Source organism: Herpailurus yagouaroundi, unplaced genomic scaffold, assembly GCF_014898765.1.
Source record: "Herpailurus yagouaroundi ecotype Mexico unplaced genomic scaffold, PumYag 181, whole genome shotgun sequence".
NCBI lineage: Eukaryota > Metazoa > Chordata > Mammalia > Carnivora > Felidae > Herpailurus > Herpailurus yagouaroundi.
Window position 1 is genome coordinate 29,468,843 of NW_024412412.1, and position 21,542 is coordinate 29,490,384.

Sequence of the window (21,542 nt, forward strand, 5' to 3'; positions counted from 1 at the left end):
GAGAGGGGGGAGAGTATCTTTACTCCAAAATGAGGATACAGATAACCAGCTGTAACAGATTGCATATAGAGTCTATTTCTTCATTTATTCTTTATTTCTGCTGAATTAGAAAGATCTTACTTAGAAGTCATTGTGGGAACAAGAAGGAAGGAGAGAAAATGACATCCACAGATTACAGTACCTATAGCCAAGCTGCAGCCCAGCAGGGCCAGTACTTATGCTACCCAGCCCACTCAAGAATATGCACAGACCATACAGGCATATGGGCAGCAAAATTGTGGAACCTATGGACAGCCCACTGATGTCAGCTCTACCCAGCCTCAGACGACTGCGACCTATGGGCAGATTATCTGTGCAACTTCTTATGGGCAGCCTACTGTTGGTTATACTACTCCAAGATTTGATCTTGGAAGCATCAGTGGAGGTGGGCGGGAAGGAGTCTGTGGTGGAATGGGTGCTAGAGAGCAAGGTGGCTTCAGTAAGCCTGGTGGACTCATGGACAAAGGACCAGATCTTGATCTAGGCCCAATTGTAGATCCAGATAAAGACTCTGACAGCATTGCAATTTATATGCAAGGCTTAAACGACAGTGTGACCCTAGGTGATCTGGCAGACTTCTTAAACAGTGTAGAGTTGTTAAGATGAAGAAGATAATCAGACAACCCATGATCCCTATCTTCTTAGACAAGGAAACAGGGAAGCCCAAAGGCAGTGCTGCAGTGCCCTATGAAGACCTGCCAACTATCAAGGCTGCCTTGGAGTGGTTTGTTGGGAAAAAGGTTTAAGGGAGCAAACTTGAGGTTCCTCTTGCTCTGAGGAAGCTTCTGGTGAATAGCATGCGGGGTGGTATGACTCCCTGTGAGGGTAGATGGATGCCACTGCCACTCCCTGGAGGTCCAGAAGGCCCCAGAGGTTGCATAGGCCATGGAGGAGACAGAGATGGATTCCTCAGAAGAGGGTCCCAAGTTTCCCAAGGGAATCCATCTGGAGGAGGACACATCCACCACCAAGCTAGACCCTGGCAGTGCCCCAGTCTGGGGTGTGAAAACCAGAACTTCACCCAGAGAACAGAATACAACCAGTGTAAGGCCTCAAAGCCCAAAGGCTTCCTTCCACCATCCTTTCCACCCCTGGGTATTGACCTTGGCAGGGGTGGCCCCAGTGGCATGTGGGGAAGAAGAGGTGTTCGCATGGACCACCGTGGTCCTGGTGGAATGTTCAGAGGTGGCCCTGGTGAAGACAGAGGTGGCTTCCGTTGTGGTTGGGGCATGGACTGAGGTGGCTTTGGTGGAGGAAAATTAGGTGGCCCTAGTGACCCCCTGGACCTTTGATAGAACAGATGGGAGGCAGAAGAAGTGGATATGGAGGATGTGCAAAAATGGATAAAGGCAAGCACTGTTGAGCATGCAGAGACTGGCCCTAATAGACACAGAGACCCCCATGAAGCTGCATTGAATGCCAGAATTTTTTTTTTTTTTTTTAAAATTTATTCTGAGGGAGAGCATGTGAGCATGAGTGAGGGAGGGGCTGAGAGAGAAGGAGTAAATCCTCACGAGGCTGGGCACTGTCAACACAAGCCCAATGCAGGGCGCGATCTCATGAACTGCAAGATCTTGCAAGATCACTGCAAGATCATGACCTGAGCTTAAATCAAGCGTCAGATGCTTAACTGACTGAGCCCTCCAGGTGCCCCTACCAGATTTAGTTTTAAACCAGAAAATGTTTTAAATTTATAAATCCACGTTCACAGTGTTGACCACAACATTATGATTATTCCTTGTCTGCACTTGAGTATTTTTCAGCATTTGTGAAGAAACCTTAGAACAAGTTAGATGTTAAAAAAAAAAAAAAAGTCAGGGGCGCCTGGGTGGCGCAGTCAGTTAAGCGTCCAACTTCAGCCAGGTCACGATCTCACGGTCCGTGAGTTGGAGCCCCGCGTCAGGCTCTGGGCTGCTGGCTCAGAGCCTGGAGCCTGTTTCTGATTCTGTGTCTCCCTCTCTCTCTGCCCCTCCCCCGTTCATGCTCTGTCTCTCTCTGTCCCAAAAATAAATAAACGTTGAAAAAAAAAATTAAAAAAAAAAAGTCATTGTGAAGAGCAGCAAATATTTGGTGGTCTTTTGACTGGTTCTGGTTTGTCTAATCGTACAAGGATTCAGAAATTAGGGAGAGGGTTTTTGCTGACAGACATCCAGTGCCTTATCAGGAACTGTTTAGGCTGAGGGCATGCTCTTCTGAAAAGTGGCTGGTATGTTGAATTCATCAACACAGAAGATAACCGGCCAGTGGATTTCTAATGAATTTTTGATTGGATTTGTTTGTGATAATTATTTCTTCATATTCATTTTTGGCATTCAGATGTGTTAAATATGGTCCATAACAGCACTGATTTCTTTCTTCAATAAGTTTGGAATATCTTTAAATAGTAAGATAGAAACTCTGGTCAACTAATCTATATCAAAATTCAGTCTTTTTAGAAACTTTTCCCCTCTTCCTAAATGTTTAAACTTAAATGCTGTCTATGAAATGATAGATTCAGGATCCTCCAGATATTGAATATACAACTGAGATATTCCACTGGAAATTAAAGAAATCTTTTTGCTGGATTTTTTTCTTCACTTACTGTTTCATTTAACGACCTTTACTCTTGACAGCCAGAGTTCTTGAGTATGAAGAAACAGAATCTTTTGTTCTCAACCCATTTTCTTGCACAGCATGCTAGAAATTCTTGCCTACAATCTGATGATATTCATCGTTTTTTTTATTTCTTTCAAGCTTTAAGTCAAGTTCAGGAGGCACATTTACCTTGACAACTGTGAACAAAGCAGCGTTGGTTTGCCCCTAGGTGCAGTTTCGGTCATTCATGTGATGCTATCTTTCTTTGTTGTGCATATTGATTGCACTCAGTCAATAGCAATCCCAATGCACCCTTCATGTACACCAAGACTTACAGAATTATTAGCAAATAAGAAATCTCTTCCCCTCTGGCATTCGTTTTTAGTGATAAATAATTGTCAATCATTTCTCCTTGTACACATATGATCTACTTTACACTGTGGATGTCTCTGATTTCGTACAAGTCTGAAGAGAAGTATCTGCTGATAAAAGCCTAACAGCAAATAGTAAATGTTCTTTCACATTGTACACCACTGACATTATCCATCTTCTAACAGTTTCATAAATAATTTCACAGTTTATTCTGCTTTTCTCCATAAGGTGACTGTCACTGAACTTATTTGCAACTTTGAGTGATACCTTACTGGTTTTGGTTTCTTCTCTGCCTTAAGTGGGGGAACTCGTCAATATTTTACCTAGCAGCTTTTGTTTTGACTTGTTTCGGAAAAACTTGATAGATATACCTGAATTCTGCCTTGAAAATGACAAGAAAGCTTCAGTGGCTTCATACCACTATTTGACAACCTTTTGCAACAGACAACTCACTGAGGACCAGCAATGAAAAATGGTCAGTCCACGAAGTGCAGTCTTGAGATGTTCATCATTCTACATCCTGTCTGCAGGTTTCCTTTTGCACTGCTCATGAAATTTACGCATTTGTAGAGAACTTTGTTCTGCACAGACCCACTATGTACTTTCTCTATAAAAACTTCTTCACTATGTTGGCGAGTTTAGGTCGTAGTATATCATTTATAATGCTGTTTTCATATTTCACTACTTTAATGAGTCCAAATAATTAATTTTGAACCACTAGTTCATTTTGTGTATTGACACGATTAAATGCAATAAAGCAGTTATAAGAAAAAAGACGTAGTCATCAGATGTAGACACTCATAAGCAAATTATGTGAGTCATCGGAGATGAATTGCACTTTGTTTGCCAAAGGTTACCTAAGACCACCAATCTTACATATTCCATGTATGTGAGATATTTTAAAGGTAAGTGCTATGAAGAATCATGATATATTTTTATGAGAATCATAACTCATATAACTCAGTGTTAGACTATTGGCAACAACTAGTTGTTCACAAGTCCCACATAGAAAAATGATGCCTTGTCCCTTGGCTCATATTATTTTATCAAATTACCATCCTTAAACCCCAAAAACCAACAATACAAAAAGACCTTTCAGTGGCTCTGGTAGCCTATGTGATAAAATCAGAACTCCTTAGCCTGACACTCTCAAGGTCCCCCTAACGGGGGGGCTCCCTCTCCTCTGCCCAGATTTCTTTTTTATCCCTGCAGATTCACCCAGGATGTCTGCTAAAACCCCCTTAACTTTTTGATTGTTAAAGAAGGTTCAGAATCTCTCTGAATGCCAGAACTTGTCGCACAAATGGACCAGAAATCTCGGCTTTTATCTTTACAGTTCAGTTCAAGTTCTCACATGTGAATGGAAGTGGGGATAATGGAGGCGAGGCAAATTTAAACCACGTTTTCAAATCATGTCTCCAGTATTTGTTTTGTGAACCATTCTTTCAAACCAGTTTTTACTCATTGCTTCTCCAAGTATGCCATTTGCTTTCTTTTTATTTATTTATTTTTAATTTTTTTAATGTTTATGTGTGTTTGAGGGAGAACAAGAGAGACAGCGCATGAGCGGGGGAGGGGCAGAGAGAGATGGAGACAGAATCTGAAGTAGGCTCCAGGCTCTGAGTTGTCAGCACAGAGCCAACGTGGGGCTCAAACTCACCAGCCATGGGATCATGACCTCAGCTGAAATCGGACACCCCACCGACTGAGCCACCCAGATGCCTCTGCCATTTGTTTTCTTATTGCAACTTATATTTATATCATTCTAATCATCACAAAAGCTTTGTCTTGTCTCCTATTGATTTTCTCACCTCCTGAGATAAAATCTTATTTATCTACCTTGTCTGAATTGTCTTCTTCTCTCTATAATTTCTGTTGAAATTACTTTCATTATAATTTTTTAGTCAGTACGTTGCTTTGAGTCAGTGGGTTGCTCTGAAAAATATGCTTAAATTGTATATAAGCCTTCAATTTGAATGGCTGTACGTTGCCCCAAACTAGATTACAAGTGCCCCGAGAGCAACTTTGCCTTACATGTCTATACATCTATTCCAGGGTTTGGGTACAGTGTGATTCACAAATACTGTATTTGAGTTAACCTGCTTCCCAAGATTGTATCACACATATAAACTAGATGTAAGAATTTAAGAAAAAACATACCTCTTCAATAAAGCGTTCTAAAACTTTTCATTCAATCTTTGTAGCTTCCTCATCACCTGGTTTTATCAGCAGCATTTAAATTTATGTGTTTACTTAACAAATGCTAATATAGCATACCCAGTGTCAGTCTTCTATGCACTTCACTAATGTTATCTCATTTAATTTTCAAGACACCAGCCTGCAGTAGATCCCCTACTGTTATCCCTATTTTACATAGTAGGAAGCTGATTTACTGAAAAGTAGCTTGCCTATGGTCACAGTATAAGTCAATAGTTAAGTCAAGATTCAAACCTACATCCTTAACTACTGTGCTCTAGGAATTTAAGTGAGAGCTTTCTCTAAAAAATGGGCTTCTGGCTTTGTTTATGATATTCCTATAGGGTGGATATTAAATCACTTAAAGAAAATAACCTGGGTGTCTGGGTGGCTCAGTCGGTTAGGTTAAGCGTCCAACTTCAGCTCAGGTCTTGATCTCATGGCTCAGGAGTTCTGTCCCCATGTCGGGCTCTGTGCTGACAGCTCAGAGCCTGGAAGCCTGCTTTGGATTCTGTGTGTCCTTCTCTGTCTGACCCTCCCTCACTCATGCTCTCATGCTCTGTCTCTCTCTCCCTCCTTCAAAAATAAATAAACATTAAAAAAAAAAAAAAGAACTACCTGTATTTCAGTGAAAATAAATTAAGACACATTTTAAGCTGGCATTACATCAGAGCTTAGTGGACATGAAATGACAGGAATCCAAATCCTAAGAAATAGTCTAATCCAAGTCCTATGAGACTTTCTGTCATAATGACCTTTCTGTCATGGGATATTATCCTGACAATATGCCTTAGTGTCTCAGTTGTTTAAAAGTATAATACCTTTTGAAACAATCAACTTAAAAGGGAGTTCACAGACAATGGTCTCCTAGAGTGGATGGCACCCCTAGCCTGTGTTTCACTGAAACCATTCCTGCTTAGTCATCTTCTTTAGGACCAGCTTTTCTGATTGGACATGTATTATTTGGTGCCTTTCAATCTGTGCATAAATTGGACTGAATAATGAATGAAGCAGTTCTGCCTCTTACTAATTAAATACTGGAAGTTGTTTATAAGTTCTGTTAGCTCAGTCCCTCCTTGCTTCTCACTTAAGAATTTTTCTGGGACTCTCTTTTAGTCTCTGGTGGAAGGTACCCTTTGGGTTCAGGCCGCCATTCCCATTGCCTCAAAATCAATTTTCCTTTTTGTCTCTTTCCTTTTTGAAATTTAGGGTTCTTTGGATTTTTAAATTTAGACATTTTTTCTTTTTAAAAAAGTATCATTCCCTTTATGAATATGGCTCTTAATTGCTAAGATTTTCTAATAACTAAAGGAAAATGGCAATTTTGGTTTTGCAATTTGGTTTAGAAAATGATTTCATCTGGGAATATCCACTGGGTGTATTTATACAACAGAAGTAAGTGTAGAATAGAGTAGTATTGGAAGTATTAGAATAGGGTAAAAATCAAATGTGGTTAATTTTATTACCCATAATGTACCATAATGTACCCATAATGTTTTTTTCTAAAATTATCATAAAGATCTAGGTCTGGATTAGATAATCACTTCTAGTCAATCTCCTTTGGAAGTTGGAAGCCAAAGAGACTCCATGTTTTCTCTATGATATTTCATAAATTTGGCATAATCATTAACAGTCAAATATTGATATTGACTTCCTGTTTACCTTAAAATATATTTCACAATGATTTACCTCATTCTAGATGGAACAATAAAGAATTGGTAGATAGTCTTCTACGAAGAGTTAATATACTGAAATTTCCCTGTAATGGAGTGTGACAGTGTTGAATGTAAATAGCAATCTAGGAATGACTGAAAACAGATTATTTAATATGCATATGTAAGAGGAAACAGTTCTACCTGCCAACTGCCCGGAAGAGCAGCGTAGTGATAAGTGGAGGACTGAAACAATTGCTGCACAATAATGGTTCTCATGTTTTGGAGCTGAGGGGCTAACCCAAAAGACGTTTACGTCTTTGTCTTGAAATCTGTGGAGGGAGCTATATTTTTGCAGCAAATGTGAAGAAGTGGGGAAAAAAGGTAAAATGACTTAATCTCACAGAGATTTGAAAATTCTGTAACTTGGACCTTGGTATGCTAACGGTGAAATCTTCTCCTCAGGATGCCTGCATCTATAGTTGCCAATTGTGTCTTTCCAAGCAGCCCTTCTCTTAGAATCAGGATGTTCTACTAGGGCTCTCTTCCTTGTTGAGTGACTAATATAATAATATAGCTGAGGATGGAAGTCAGTCGCTAGAATCTCCATTTCCCCTTCCCGCCTTAGGTAAATCGCAGGTGCTCTCCTGTTGACTGTAAGATGCTCCCTGTAGCTGAGCTCTGTGGTTCTTATTTTCAGGTTCAAAATCTCCTGTAATATTTGATAGATAGATAGTATTCTTTTTAAAACTCTGTCTTAAAACCCTTCATTTTGAGGGCACTACATTATATTGCTCCTTTCCTATTTCTCTGTCTGATCCTTCTTGAGTTTTTTACTGGTCCTTTTTCTTCTGTTTCTAAATATGGATGGTAGGCCCTCAGCCCTTTGCTCTCTTTCTTTATATAATAGTTCTCAATCTGGGCATTGGGCAAGATGGGGGTGAGTGTGCAGACAAGAGTATAGAGTATAGTGAATAGTTTTTTTCAGACCAGCACGTGTCCAAACACCTCTCTCCCACACTAAGAGATTAATGGAGACAGGAGCAAGGACTGATATATTTTCAGATTCTCTCATAGGTATGCCAGCCATATTGAGGGACACTATGAAAAAATTCTTGAGTATTATCTTATTCATTTCCAGGTCTTCAGCTCTTGCTCCAGTGAAATGACTTCTCTATACCAAGTTTTCCATCTGCTAAACTTTTCCACATGGTTATTTCACTTATCTCACTGAACTACTTTCTTTTTCTGTTTTTCTCTTTTTGTTACTGGAGTTACCAGCATTCTCCTGGGCATGTGGGCTTAGAGGCAGAGTCATCTCTGAGTTCTCTCTTCTGTCTTCCATAGCCCTCATGTCTTCTGTCAATTATTGAATCTTGCTGAAATTTCCTTTCCCTTTCTCCATTATCTACCCTTCTTTTCCATAGTTACCAATACCTTCTTTGTTGAGGCACTCTTTTTTTTTTTTTTAAATACCATGACCACCTCCAATTTGGACTTCCTGTCTCAACATTTTTTACCTCCAATCCATCCTGTGACTCTCTCCAGATTAGTATTCTGTCCCAGCCTTTTGAAAGTTGGAATAAAAATAGCATGGTCACTGCTGTCATGAAGCTCATACCCCTGTAAGGGATTCAGATATTAATCAATTAATCTCCTAATTTAATGTAATTTTAAATAAGAGCTTACAAAAAAAAAAAAAGGAATATGGTGCTATTTGAGCCCAGATAAAGGAATATTATGCAGTTAGCAAATCTGTTTGTGCCAGGGATAGGGTTGATATTTAAATAATGTATGGGACTCATTTAATGGATGTGGTAGAGATGATGGGTAAGGAAGGGTCTTTCATGAAAATGGAACAGCATGTATAAATATCCCATTATGTGTGGAGGCATAGAGATTTTGAGTAAAGAAAGCTGTGGTCACAGCTTTAAAAGGCGGTAGGAGAAGGGAATTCAGTGAATTGTTGTCAAAAGAGCTAGCAGGGTCCCGTGGCACATTTTAAGCTCTGATTAGGATTCTGTCTATATCTTTAAAGCTGTGGAATCTCACTGAAGAGTCTCAAGCAAGTTAGTAACATGATGAGATTTTAAAAGATCATTCTAGATAAAAAGCACAGCATAGGGGATATAGTCAATGGTATTGTAATAGCGTTGGATGGTGATAAGATAATTGCTTCATTTGTGGTAGGCATAGCATAACCTATAGACTTGTCACGTCACTTTGTTACAACAAAATGTAACATTGTGCGCCAACTATACTTCCATTAAAAAAAAGAAAGGAAGGAAAATCTCTTTCCAGCTGCAGTGGAGGGTACAGTTGGGAGAAAAGTAAGTCATGGGGAGACCATCTGAAGGGTATTGTGGAGAGAAATTCTGACAGCTCATATGAGGTGATGGAAACAGAGATGGAGATTGAAGAAAACGGACCAGAAACCCAAAGTGGAGTAGGGACCCGAAGTAGAGATACGGAGAGAATATCACCCATAGCTTTAGAACAAGATGGGCTGGAAGCATGTTTTCATGCATCTAGAGAATTGGGAGGGACTTGAAATATCTGGAGCAAAGTTTGTTTGTTGGGAGTGGTGGCGTTGGAGAGGCAGGTAGAGACCAGATTATGAAAATCCTTTTGTGTGATGCTGAGGGCAAAGAATAATATCTGAAGGACTTTGAGTTGGGCATCACAATCAGAAAGGGAGTCTAAAGAAGGCTTCCTGGAAGTATGGAGGATGGCCTTTGTGGAAGGAGGCATGAGACAGGAAGAAGTAATGGGAGTATAAACTAAGGTCACGGCTTTGGAAATGAATAGGAGGGATTATATCCAATAAATATGAAAGAAATGGAATCATTAGTATTTGGTCACTGATTGCATGTAGAGAGTGAGAAAGAAGGTTGCCCAGGATGAATCTGTAGTTTCTGATTGAGATGGGCAGGTGGATAATAGTGTCACCCACTTTGATGGGCACCACGTTAGGAGGAGATTGGGAAGAAAGTGCGGAGTTTAGATTTGTTTAAACTTCACTTCTCAATACCTATTCATCTCTGTAACTTTTTCTGTTTCTCCACTTGGCATCCATGGCCTATTGTTTTTCTTAGTTGTTTGGTTGGCTTTACTATGAACGAAAGTACCTAACTGTTCATCTCTTGTTCCATGCCTCCTATGAAATTAATTGAGAAACTGATATTTTTCATGTACATCTTTTAATTATCTTTCATTTCGCTCCAAGAGGCTGTTGAGCATGGATGCCTAGTAAGAAATTGTTAATAACAAACATGATTATTTGGGGCATGGCAATATGGAAATTTATTCCTGCCAAATAATCAATGCCAGTTTCAACCTGGCAGGAGTTTTGAAAGACTGAAGAAGGGAGTCTTTTGCGTCTGCTGGGAGAGGGCTATGCCTTTCTCTTTGTTACAGAGTCACTCAGTTGAGATTGGCACATGGTATTTTAATCAATTTATGTAAATAATATCATGCAGTTTTAAGCCTAAAATGGACATCAGGGGTTACCTAATCCATTGGATGAAATCTTCAGAATATTTCAGGATGTTATTACATATATTATATCCTTGGAATATTCTCAAAGCATTGAATCAGTGGTTGAAACACCAATAGAGATCTGTAGTCGCATTTCCTGCATATTCATTGTTCAATCATCTGTGAAAAACTTTTAAAGTGTTTAACTGCAGACTTCAGCTGCAGAGTACTTAACTAGTATCATGTATAGTCCCTGGAGTTAAACTCCTTGTCTCAACCCAGATCTATTAATTTGTAGAATCTGTATTATGGACAAGTCATTTTAACCAGTCTGAGTCTTAATTTCATCATATATGTCAGGTCAGGTTCTCTTGATATTTAATTAAATGTTAGCAATCTGAATAAATTCTACTGTTTTGAATAACTAATGTATACAATAAACATTTGCGGAGCACTTTCTGTATGCTGAGTTCTGGACCAGGTTAGTGAAGGTAATACATAATTCTTTTCCAAAGAGAATTCTTGAACTGATGAGGGAAATAGACAAGAGAGCAGGCAATGATAAAGCAGTGTGAGACATTCAAGTATCCACACAATGTTCTAATGGAGCAGACCATGCAAGACGAGTGATCTCGATTTAGAATTCAATATTGAAGTGACATAGTTCATGCAGACAAGAAGAGAGGTTTTTTGTTTGTTCTTGAGAGAGAGGCAGGAGTGGGGGGAGGGGGGAGAGAAAGAAGCAAGGCTTATCCAAAGTAGGGCTCGAGCTCACCTGATCCAGGGTTCGAGCTCACGAACCACAAGATCATGGCCTGAGCCAAAGTCAGATACTTAACCGACAGAGCCACGCAGGCACCCTGAAAATAAGAGTGATTTTAGAAGACCAAAGTGGAGAGAGAGAAAGATAAGATAAAGTAAGTGACTTAGTTTCTGAGTAGTGTGAAAGGCTAGAAAAGTGGGCAGAGGACATATTATAAAAAGAGTCTTACATCCAAAATGAAGGAGTCTCTGACAGATAGCATTAAATCCTTGTCTGAAATCTTACAAATAACCACAGAGGCATAGGGGATATACCCTTCAATCTCAAAACAATAAGCTTTTATTCTCTAACAGAAAACTTTTACTTGGAAAAAATATGATAAAATATGGAATAGAAATTCTGAAAGATACAAGTTCTTCTTGAATTATGAGCAATGTGAAAATAATAAAATTACTGTCATGATAATAACTTTACAAAAGAGAGGGGAAGACTCTGACTGTTGTACCTTTGAGCTCTCCATCATGGAAAATAACTCCATTTATGCCTGACTCTCCATCCTAATAATTGTAGTTTCTTCCTCAAGCTATACTGGATAAAATACTCTTGGAGTTCTGAAATGCAAGAAAATACCCTTCAAAATGGTGATGCTAAGAAATTTGGAACTCGTCCTGGAACTTGAGGTGTAGTAGAGCGGTTATCAGCCCCATTTCCAAAGTTCCTGTGTCGGGACACCCAAAGGAATATTGGCTCTGCTCACTGGCCTTTCAGTAGTAGGCACACTGCCCCTCTGTACTTTTGGTCAAAAGGCATGAGAGGGATTTTTGGCATCTTGCATTGTAAGCACATACTATATTCATTTGAAGAATTTTGAATTTTTGCGGCTCATAGTAACTGCTCAGCAGTGAAATTAGCTGTTAAAAAGCATATACACTGGGGGTCAGTTTGGGGAAGAAAAGATTTCTTACCTTGATCTCTAAGACTGTTCCTTCCATGGAGGTTTTCCTACCCCAGACTCTACAATAAGATGAAATAAGTCTTTTTTTTAAAAAACTAAGAAATGATATCGAGTGCTATAGAGAAAAGTATGAAATGATTATTAATATTCAAGTGCCAGAGAGTGTTTATAAAGGAGAATTGTGAGGTTTGTGATCCTTCTTTAGACAACAAAAAAATGTAAATAATTACTTGAAGGCATGATTAGAAGAAGAGGAGAAAAGGAGAGAAATAGAGGTTAATAGATGGGGAAGCCCTCAGGAATTGCAGTTCTATTTTTGGTTTTCTTTTATACGTCTTGCACTTTGCCCTAACGTAAAGGAGTTACAAAATTTCAGGCTAGATTTTCTACCCATAATGGGCAAGCATGTGTAGAAAGAGGCAAAAAGTTGTCTCAGGTGAGTAAACATGGTACATCCGAAGAGTAATAATGCACAGCTCTAGGGAATGCGTTTCATGGCCATTAAAAGAAAGGCGTGATTTAATATAAGTTGTGATTATTTATTACTAAGAGGTACAGAAATAGATAAATAGAAATTACTTTTTCCATGCCTTCTTCTAGTCTCAAATGGCTTAAAAAATTTGTTTTACATACTCAGAATAGAATTTATAAAGACATTTGGGAGTATCTCATACCTCCAAGGAAAACTATAATTAGTTCCAAATATTTCATAATATCTAGTTGGTTCTGTGTGTACTTATACTACATGAAAAAAAATCCAATTCATTGGTTGTCTTAGAAAACTTTTGCTTTCTGCATAGACTGGAGTTTCAAATGTGTTTTAACGATTGCAGCATTCATATTGCTCATCGTTGGGGCTGTAGTTATATTGCATTTCTTTGCGGAGTTATTAGTGATGTATCCTCATTCTGCATTATGACACTTGGCAAAACACTGCTTCCTGATTTCAACCTTTCAGTGTAACCTTCAGGGGAAATGGCTCCATAATACCATTGCATCAACTTTTTTAGTAAATTATATTAGCAGATCTCCATTTATAACTTCTCCTCTAAGTGATCTATCTTAGTCCTTATTTGACGGCTTGGTTTCACTTCTATGAAATTTTCTATAGCAATTATTGCCCTTTCGCATCTCAAAGGACAACAGTGTCGATAAGGTTGATGGTTTCTGTGAAGTTCATTTAACTCCTCCTGAGTGGATTCTGTGTAAATCGGAAGGAATTTTCCTTTAGTGGATTTCTCCTATGAGGGCATGAGGAATGTGACTGCCTATAGCACATCAGCAAGAGATCATTGGCTTGTGAGCAGTGCAAAAGGTAGGCGGGCGGGGAGGGGAGAGGAGCTGATGGAAGCATTGGTACATGCTGAGTATCACTTATACCATGTTCCCTACTAGGGACTTCCACCCATGGCCTCCTGTAAATTTTGAAATGATTCTGAAATCTGAGTATTAATCAGAGGCCCAAGCTTTCACATAACTTGCCCAAGACATACAGTTGGTAAATGATGAAATTGGCATTTGACACAAGTATGACCGGCTCTTAAACTTCACACATTTTCCACAAAGTGATTGGAAACAATGGAGCATGGAATATTTCTTAGTTACAGAGATCCAAGTATCAACTGCTCTCAGTTTTTTGATCAGACAGGTTAAAGGTTAAAGTCAAAACAACAGCGTGGGGAATGGATGTGGTATTTTTGTACAAACTATCTGGCTAGTGATACTGTTTTGCATACACACCACAGGCAGTGGCTGAAGTAAGGCACACGCACAGATCAAAACTCGATGTCCGTGCCACTGTGGGATTCAAGTGCCATCTCTGCTTTCTGTGCGTCTCTGGTACTCTGGGTCTAAATCTGAGATAGCCCTAATAATCAGGTCAGTATGAGGTATTCTCTGAATTAGAAGAACCAGACATAAATTGGTTGACTTTTAAGTTCAGAAAGACAAAAGTCATAAATGGAACAATTCTAGTAAAGTACTGTACTCTGATTCTTTACTATAATAATTGGCAAATACTGTGAAATAAATCAGACAATTAAAATGTATTTGTGTAAAATTTTGCTATTATATAATTTTCCTGTAAGGCAGGAGTTGACTTATCCCCCAACATTAGCATTTTAAATAATTTCTTCTATATCCTTCTTGGGTGAGTAGTAGTAATACAAAAAAAAAAAATTATGGAAAGGTAGAGCTGCATCCCTGGATCTTCTTCACTCTCATTTTAAGAATAAGAAACTCAGGTATCTAAAAATAAAGTAATTTATTCATCATCACTTTGAAGTTTGTAGCAAAAAAATACATATTCACAGCAAAGACAAAAATTCAGATCTCTGACTTTAAGCTCAGTACTTTTCCCCCATACTGCACTGCTTTATAGTACACTAACTATAATACCTTGAACTGCTATTTTGGAATCACCCACATCCTTTTATCCAGACGTTTCTGTCTTACCTTTCCTTATAATACAAATGTAAAAATTTTACTTGCATTTCTAGGCACAAATGATATTATCTGCCATATCTAGTTCAGTGCTTTGCACAGAGAGGGTGTGCCACAGACACTTGGGTGAATGACTATAATTGGAAATTGGTTGACACTTTCATTTTCCAGAATGTGACCCTACCTGAAGAGAGATTAGCTCCATGAGGGCTGATGTATTTGAACAGGGCAAACATAGTGTCTTGCTCTCCCATAATGTCTTTCTTTTAATGGAAAGTACTTGACTCACAATTTCTACTGAAGGCTCTTCTCCTGTGGTTGTCCCTATTAGTGAATGAGCCAAGGTCACTGACCCAAGACCTAACTGATCAAATCTGTAGATTGGCCCAAACTCTAAAAGGTAGCGTACCATGAAAATTTTTATACAAAAAGGAATGATGAATAACTATGCCTACTTTTCTCTCACTATGGTGCTATTAAGACATAGAAAGCAAGCAAGAAATCTGAATCCATGGGGTAGCAGGGGTCATGAGAAGTCACACACAACTCAGAATGATGAGGAAACAGAAGCTATGAGGTAGGGAAGATAATGCACACACGGTAAAGGGGGTTGTATCCATTAGATACAGCAGCTGTGGTGAAACTGAGACCCACTAAAATGTTGCAGGTTACAAAAGTGGAAAATTATGAGTGTGATTCTGAGAAAATGCTAGTTGGTCTGTATACTTGAGGGCCTTAGATCCTTGGTCCTTCTGGTCCTACTTCTCAAGAGATCTTCCCTTGTACTCTGACCCTTGCTGTGAAGTTCCTGAGTTTCAGTGAGATTCCTAATCTTCATTGTCACACTGTCTTTAGAGTAACTTGCCCCTTTCCTTTTTTGAAGATGACTGCATGAGTTCCTGTAACTTAAAATACAAAGAACCTAAATAATACAATTGAACATACAGGACCAACCCTAGATTTTAGGCTTCTAACAGGGATATCATATCCAAATTCTTACTGTTTTTTTTTTTTAAATGTTTATTTATTTTGAGAGAGAGCAAGCATGAGCGGGGAGGGACAGAGAGAGAGAGAGAGAGAGAGAGAGAGAGAGAATCCCAAGCAGGCTCTGTACTGTCAGCACAGAGCCCAACATAGGGCTTGATTTCACACATGATGAAATCATGACCTGAGTCAAAATCAAGAGCTCAGCCCAACCAACCAACTGAGGCGACTAGGCACCCTTGCTTGCTGTTTTCTGTGTGTTGGTCATACCTGCCATGATCCTGAGTAGCTCACCTTTTCTTTAGGTCCAGTCCAATTTCCATCATCTTTCACACAGAGTAAGGCAACTATGATAGAGATGTTCTCTAGAGTAATCTCCAAGTACCTTTCCAAAACTGTTATGCCTCAAGCACTTCTTTTAAACTTTAAGCATCTGCCTTGCATATGGTCCTCTTGGGCCACTCTTGGCAAAATATTTGGAAGGAGATCTGGAACTTGGTTATTTTTAAATGAAAAAAAGGAATAATTTGTTTGTGCATTAGGCAGGAACAGTAATCTAATATAAGTATGCCATTGAAAACTCCTATGCCCTGCTCTTCCTTCATGGCCCCTTGTGGCCCCTTTCTTTTTGATATATTACCTTTGGCAATCCTGTTGTTCCAGGACATGCCAATGAAGTTGGCTGAGTCTGAACCATTTTGGAAGATTGGCTTTTGGCTGGAATTCCTCTTGCCTGTTGATAAATGCAGTGGCCATTCTGGACTGTATGCGTATGTGAATTCTTTGTATCTCAAAGGTATTATGTCTAGAAGCAATCTCTCATAAATTTTATCTGTACAGTTATTGTATGAATCCATTACAAATATAGTCACGTTACTGCTGTTTCAGGCTTTGATTTGTTATCCATTCTAATGTTGCCTAGCAACAAGGGAATGCCCCAATTTGTAACTCCAAGGAGTTCATGATACTAAATACACATCTCATTTATTTTCATTGAGCCAGCCCTATGTAGCATTTTGAAGTCAGATGTTAAAAAGTGTTGTTTTACAGATGGGGAAATGGAGAGCTGGTAACTGGCTTTTACTAATAAAGCAAGAGACTGATACACATTAGTAGAAACTTCATGTTTAGATTCCTAATCTAAATTGTGTTGTTCCAACAAACTATGTTGCATTTAAGTTTATTTGAATTGTAAGTGAAATAACCATCCTCGGTTGCCATTTATCAAATAGTTATTATGTACCAGATCATAAGCTATACATTTCAAGTTATTAAATTATGATATGAACAGAGAATCTTGATATGGCAGGTAGAAATGACCAGTCCAGATAGGTCTGAAAGATACTAATTTATAATTTATTTTGATGTATATGCAAGTAGGATTACTGTACCACGAGCTCTTGTAGATATGAGCAGTGTATTACTGGTTGTCAGTATAGGTGCACTACAGTGGCAGGAGGTAATTGGACAAGAAAAATATGTAGACTAAGAATAATACATTTTCTTTTTTTTGGGGGGGGGCATCATTTTTAGCATAGACAAAACATGTATCTTCCAAAAAGAACATTTTGTGGTAGGCACCTTCCTTCTGGTAAGCCACGTGACATCTAGTGGTATCATTTGCTCCCTTCGTGGCCACTCTAGCTCTGATCCTAGATTGGACAATGCTTAAGTATCAGCATGAAGTGAAAAGGGTTCTTGTTAAAACGTCCTTGGGTTTGCTATGTATTTAAGTCCTTGTAGATGACGGTCGTGCATGGTTGCGAAGTCACTGAAGACACGCTGTTAGTGTGGTGACCTTGGGCACAGATGGAACTGCAGGACAGAATTCCTTCTTATCCCTTCCATGTGCAGAGTATGAAGCTAATTTAAACCGAGAAGGGTGAATTCTAACCAAGGAAGAATTGGTAGTCTTAGATTGTTGCTTTTTTTTTTTTTTTTTTTTATTTAAAAAAATTTTTTTTTTCAACGTTTATTTATTTTTGGGACAGAGACAGAGCATGAACGGGGGAGGGGCAGAGAGAGAGGGAGACACAGAATTGGAAACACGCTCCAGGCTCTGAGCGGTCAGCCCAGAGCCCGACGCGGGGCTCGAACTCACGGACCGCGAGATCGTGACCTGGCTGAAGTTGGACGCTTAACCGACTGCGCCACCCAGGCGCCCCAGATTGTTGCTTTTTGAAGTCATCCTTTGATTGATGGGTTTACAAGTCAGTTAGAAATGTTAACAGCCTCCCACCCTCTCCCCAGTTACCTTCACTGTTACCTGCTGTTTCAGAAAGAAAATACATACTTCAGTAGTTCTAATTGTAAAAAAAAAAATTAAATGGCCAATTCCTTTTAATTTCATCCTGAATGTTATGTTTCACTATTTTATGTAACCATAGAATAATATTCTCTCTTCTCTCTGATGATGTGTCTTCTGTTGCATAATTGGTAGAAACCCCTACAACACCCTATATGAGAGTGGATCCTAGAGCATTTACACTTTTTGTCCTACGAACTTATTTTCTACACTGGATAACCACTTTTAAGCTATTGAGCAAACAGACTCCCTTCCCTGTTTTCATAGCTGTGGTTTCTCAGGAATGAGTTTGCTTTCATTCTACTATTACCATAATCATAATCATTTCAGTGACCAGTAGTGAGCATCTTCTATGTCCAAGCACTGCTTCAGCCTCTTGACAATTATCGTGCTACTCTTGACACCAGTCTTTAATGTTCGTGCTAGAATATAGCACTTAGAGATGAGGGAGGCGAGGCTCCAGGTCACATTCTGGTGGAACTCAGATTTGACATCACTGCTGTCTGGTTTGAAAGCCCATGCTCTTTCGTGAACCATATCCTGTGAATCTGTATCAAGTTTTCCCTTGTCCTTGGATAGAAGGCCATCTGTTTTTCAAATTAAGCTTCTTCTTTATTTATTTTAGATGGTATTTATTAGGAGCACATGACGGAAAACTTCTCTGTGTCTCTGCCTTGCAATAACATGCTTTTTATCAAAGGAAAAAAAAAAAAGAACATGGCATCAACTTTTTCCTCCCCCTTGTAGACCCTCGTCAGGAAAGAGAAGGTAGAACACCACAAGTTTATGACGCACTGCAGTTTATCCAAGGGCTTCTAAATGTCCAAAGAGGGCAACAGAGAGATGATTTCCTTCAAAAAGAAAATGAGAAGAATTCACGTTTTTATCTGATTGTATTGGGTTACTGAAAGGAAAAGTGTCCTCCAAATGGAGAGTGTTCAGACCAAATGACACATTGTACTACCTAAATGACATTTAAGAACAGAAGTATCTGATACTCAACTTGACGATGCCTGCACTGCCATGATGTCACCTCTGTCTGCATGATCCTGAACTCTAACCATGCGTATCAATCATAACCTTGATATGAGAGAGAATGGAGGGGAACTTCAAAAAGCAGCTTCTGATGGTAAAACTAGGAGGCAAATGCAGGCAAGGCAAACTGTGGGAAGAGGAGAGCTAGAGTTGAAAGGATGGAATTTTCTATAAGAAATACAAAGATTTTTGATACCTGACTCCTACTTACATTAATTAGAACAAAGAGATGTATCTTTTCAGAAAAACATGCTAATCATATATCACTCACTTTAGTTCCGCATTTGAACACAGTGTCGCCATGAAATCACCTATACTTTCACTGACTGTAGAAATGAACAAACTAAATTGTATAAAATAGTACATTTATCATAATTATTAGCAGGTACAATTATCACCTTCCTTATGGAATAGGATTACAGCTGAATGTACAAGTTGACAAATGTGAAATAGTTTTTCTAAGAATAAATGAGTATTGAAGCATTTAAAAGTCTCCAAAACCTCAGAAGCCTAAGCGGGATATCTTCAAAAATAATTGTAATAGCAACTTATCATCATATTACTTTGAAATATATGCAATTAACAAAGCAGTTGGTCATCCCATAAATATTTATTAAAGTTCACACTTCTAGCTGTGATATGAGATATAGGAAGATTGTAAGATTTAGAATCATCCCTAATGGAACTTACATTCCAGCACATGGAACAAAAGCAACATGCAGAAACTAAGTTTGAACTGAATTAAGCATGTGGTATTCTCTCAAGTAGAGGGTGATCAGTGGGAACTTCATGGAGGAAGGCAGCACTTGAATGTACTCATAAAGGGCTTGAACAGGTAGAAAAGGGAGCCTCTCAGTTCATATCGTGTAAGCAAAGTCACATTAGTGGTATTTTATATGATGTGCTTGAGGAGCAGGGGAGAACAAGGCTGACAGGTAGGAGAATGTATATGGAAGAGTGAAAAACAGAGTAGAGTGAAGCTGTTTCATAGACGGAATTGAAGTCTAAGGTGTAGGGTTTATATGATTTATGAGAAAGATAACTGGCATGATATTTTAGGGGGTTAGGAAATTAAATGATGCAAGATTGCGTAAGTGAAAAGCTAGAGACAGAGTAAAGCTGGGAGGCAAGATCACAAGACCATAGACATCATTTATAGCTAATTTAAGAATATCCCTGATGCAAGCATGGGCTCCAGGGAGCTTCATTTGTGATCCTGGGCTCTGTTGATTTCATTCTTGGATTCTACTTTGGGCCTTTGGACTAAAGACTTTGCAACAAAATCACCCATACTTTTACTGTTCTAGTAATGAACAGGATACCTGCTCTATTGCTTCTTTTAAATGGTGATAAACTTGGGGCACCTGGGTGGCTCAGTAGGTTAAGCATCTGACTTCAACTCAGGTCCTGATATCCTGGTTGATGAATTCAAGCCCCATGTTGGGCCCTGTGCTGACAGCTCAGAACCTGGAGCCTGCTTCAGATTCTGTGTCTCCCTCTGTCTCTACCCCTACCCTTCTCGTACTCTGTCTCTTTGTCTGTCTCTCTCTCAAAACTAAATACACATTAAAAATTTAAAAAAAATAATAATAAAATAAAGGTAATAAACACAATTTGCCCACCCATACTATACTACACTGCTTCTGATAGTCCAGCCTGATGATATGGAGACCAAATAGCCCATGATTAACATTGGTTCCATTAAAACTGATTAGTTGGTTCCAATAAAACAAGAAGTGATTGTGACTTAATCCAAATAGAGTTAAAGTTCAAACCCAGCGTGAGGAAATTAGAGAAATGAAAACAGAATTTCTGATTCAGTAGATTTTAAATCTCAGTCTTTGCAACATTAGAAGTAGTTATACGATGGCTCAATTTTGGCAAGGGCTAGCTGCCTTAAAGAAAGGATATGTGGTGTTATTTAGAGAAACTTTCAGAAATACAGAAAAGAAGGTATAAGGATAGTTCCAGTGCATTTTATACAAAAGACATTGACACTGCAAAAAAAAAAAAAAAAAAAAAAAAAGGATGTTGACAGTGTGAATTTATAGTAAGTTGTCTGTGGAATATTCTTATTTTTCAGAAGAGTGTTTCAGACTAGGAGAGGGAAGTAGTCCATTAAGAATTAGTCAATAGGAAGACACTGGGACATGGATGTCAAGGACAAAGTTAGGCATGAATTTAAGTTAGGTGTTAGCATAGGTAAGTGTGGCTTCATTAGAAGATTCCATTTGGTTCACCTATGAGAAGGGCAGTTGATAATATCTTGTATTTCCCTTCAGTGATTTCACAAAGAACCCTAACTTTTCAGTTGAGGACTTGGGTAGTCTAAAACTCCTTTTGGATGAAAAAAATGTGTACAACTTTGACTCAACTTCATTTAGTGGTGGGAAGAACTCTGCGCTAGAATATAAATTAAGATACTTGGCTTTAGTTTAAAATATGATGTTATCACTAGCTTTTAAATAATACTTTACCATTAAGATATTTCTTCTAACAATGCAGAGATGCAGTGCTTCATATATTGAATTTCTAAAGCTGAACAGTTTCTGAACACCTAAGAGACATGTTATCTAATAACACCTTTGTTTTTATAAGTCTTATTTCTGAGTTATGTTATACTACCAGAGAACAATGTACTAGGACTATTTGACTTTATATCTCCATAGAAATTCCTTTCCAGAGTTACAGTTTGATGTTTTGTCCTCAGATTTTTTATGGAGATCAATTTAAGAAGTAGCACAGGAG

The 21,542-nt window shown here is 38.7% G+C and overlaps 1 protein-coding gene and 1 pseudogene across 6 annotated transcripts in view; both read left to right on the plus strand.

Annotated features, from left to right (window-relative positions):
* NRG1 (neuregulin 1) overlaps positions 1-21,542 on the plus strand; it is a 1,118,472-nt gene that overhangs the window by 367,363 nt on the left and 729,567 nt on the right. The window lies entirely within an intron of this gene.
* On the plus strand, positions 409-1,494 carry LOC121039803 (RNA-binding protein EWS-like; annotated as a pseudogene).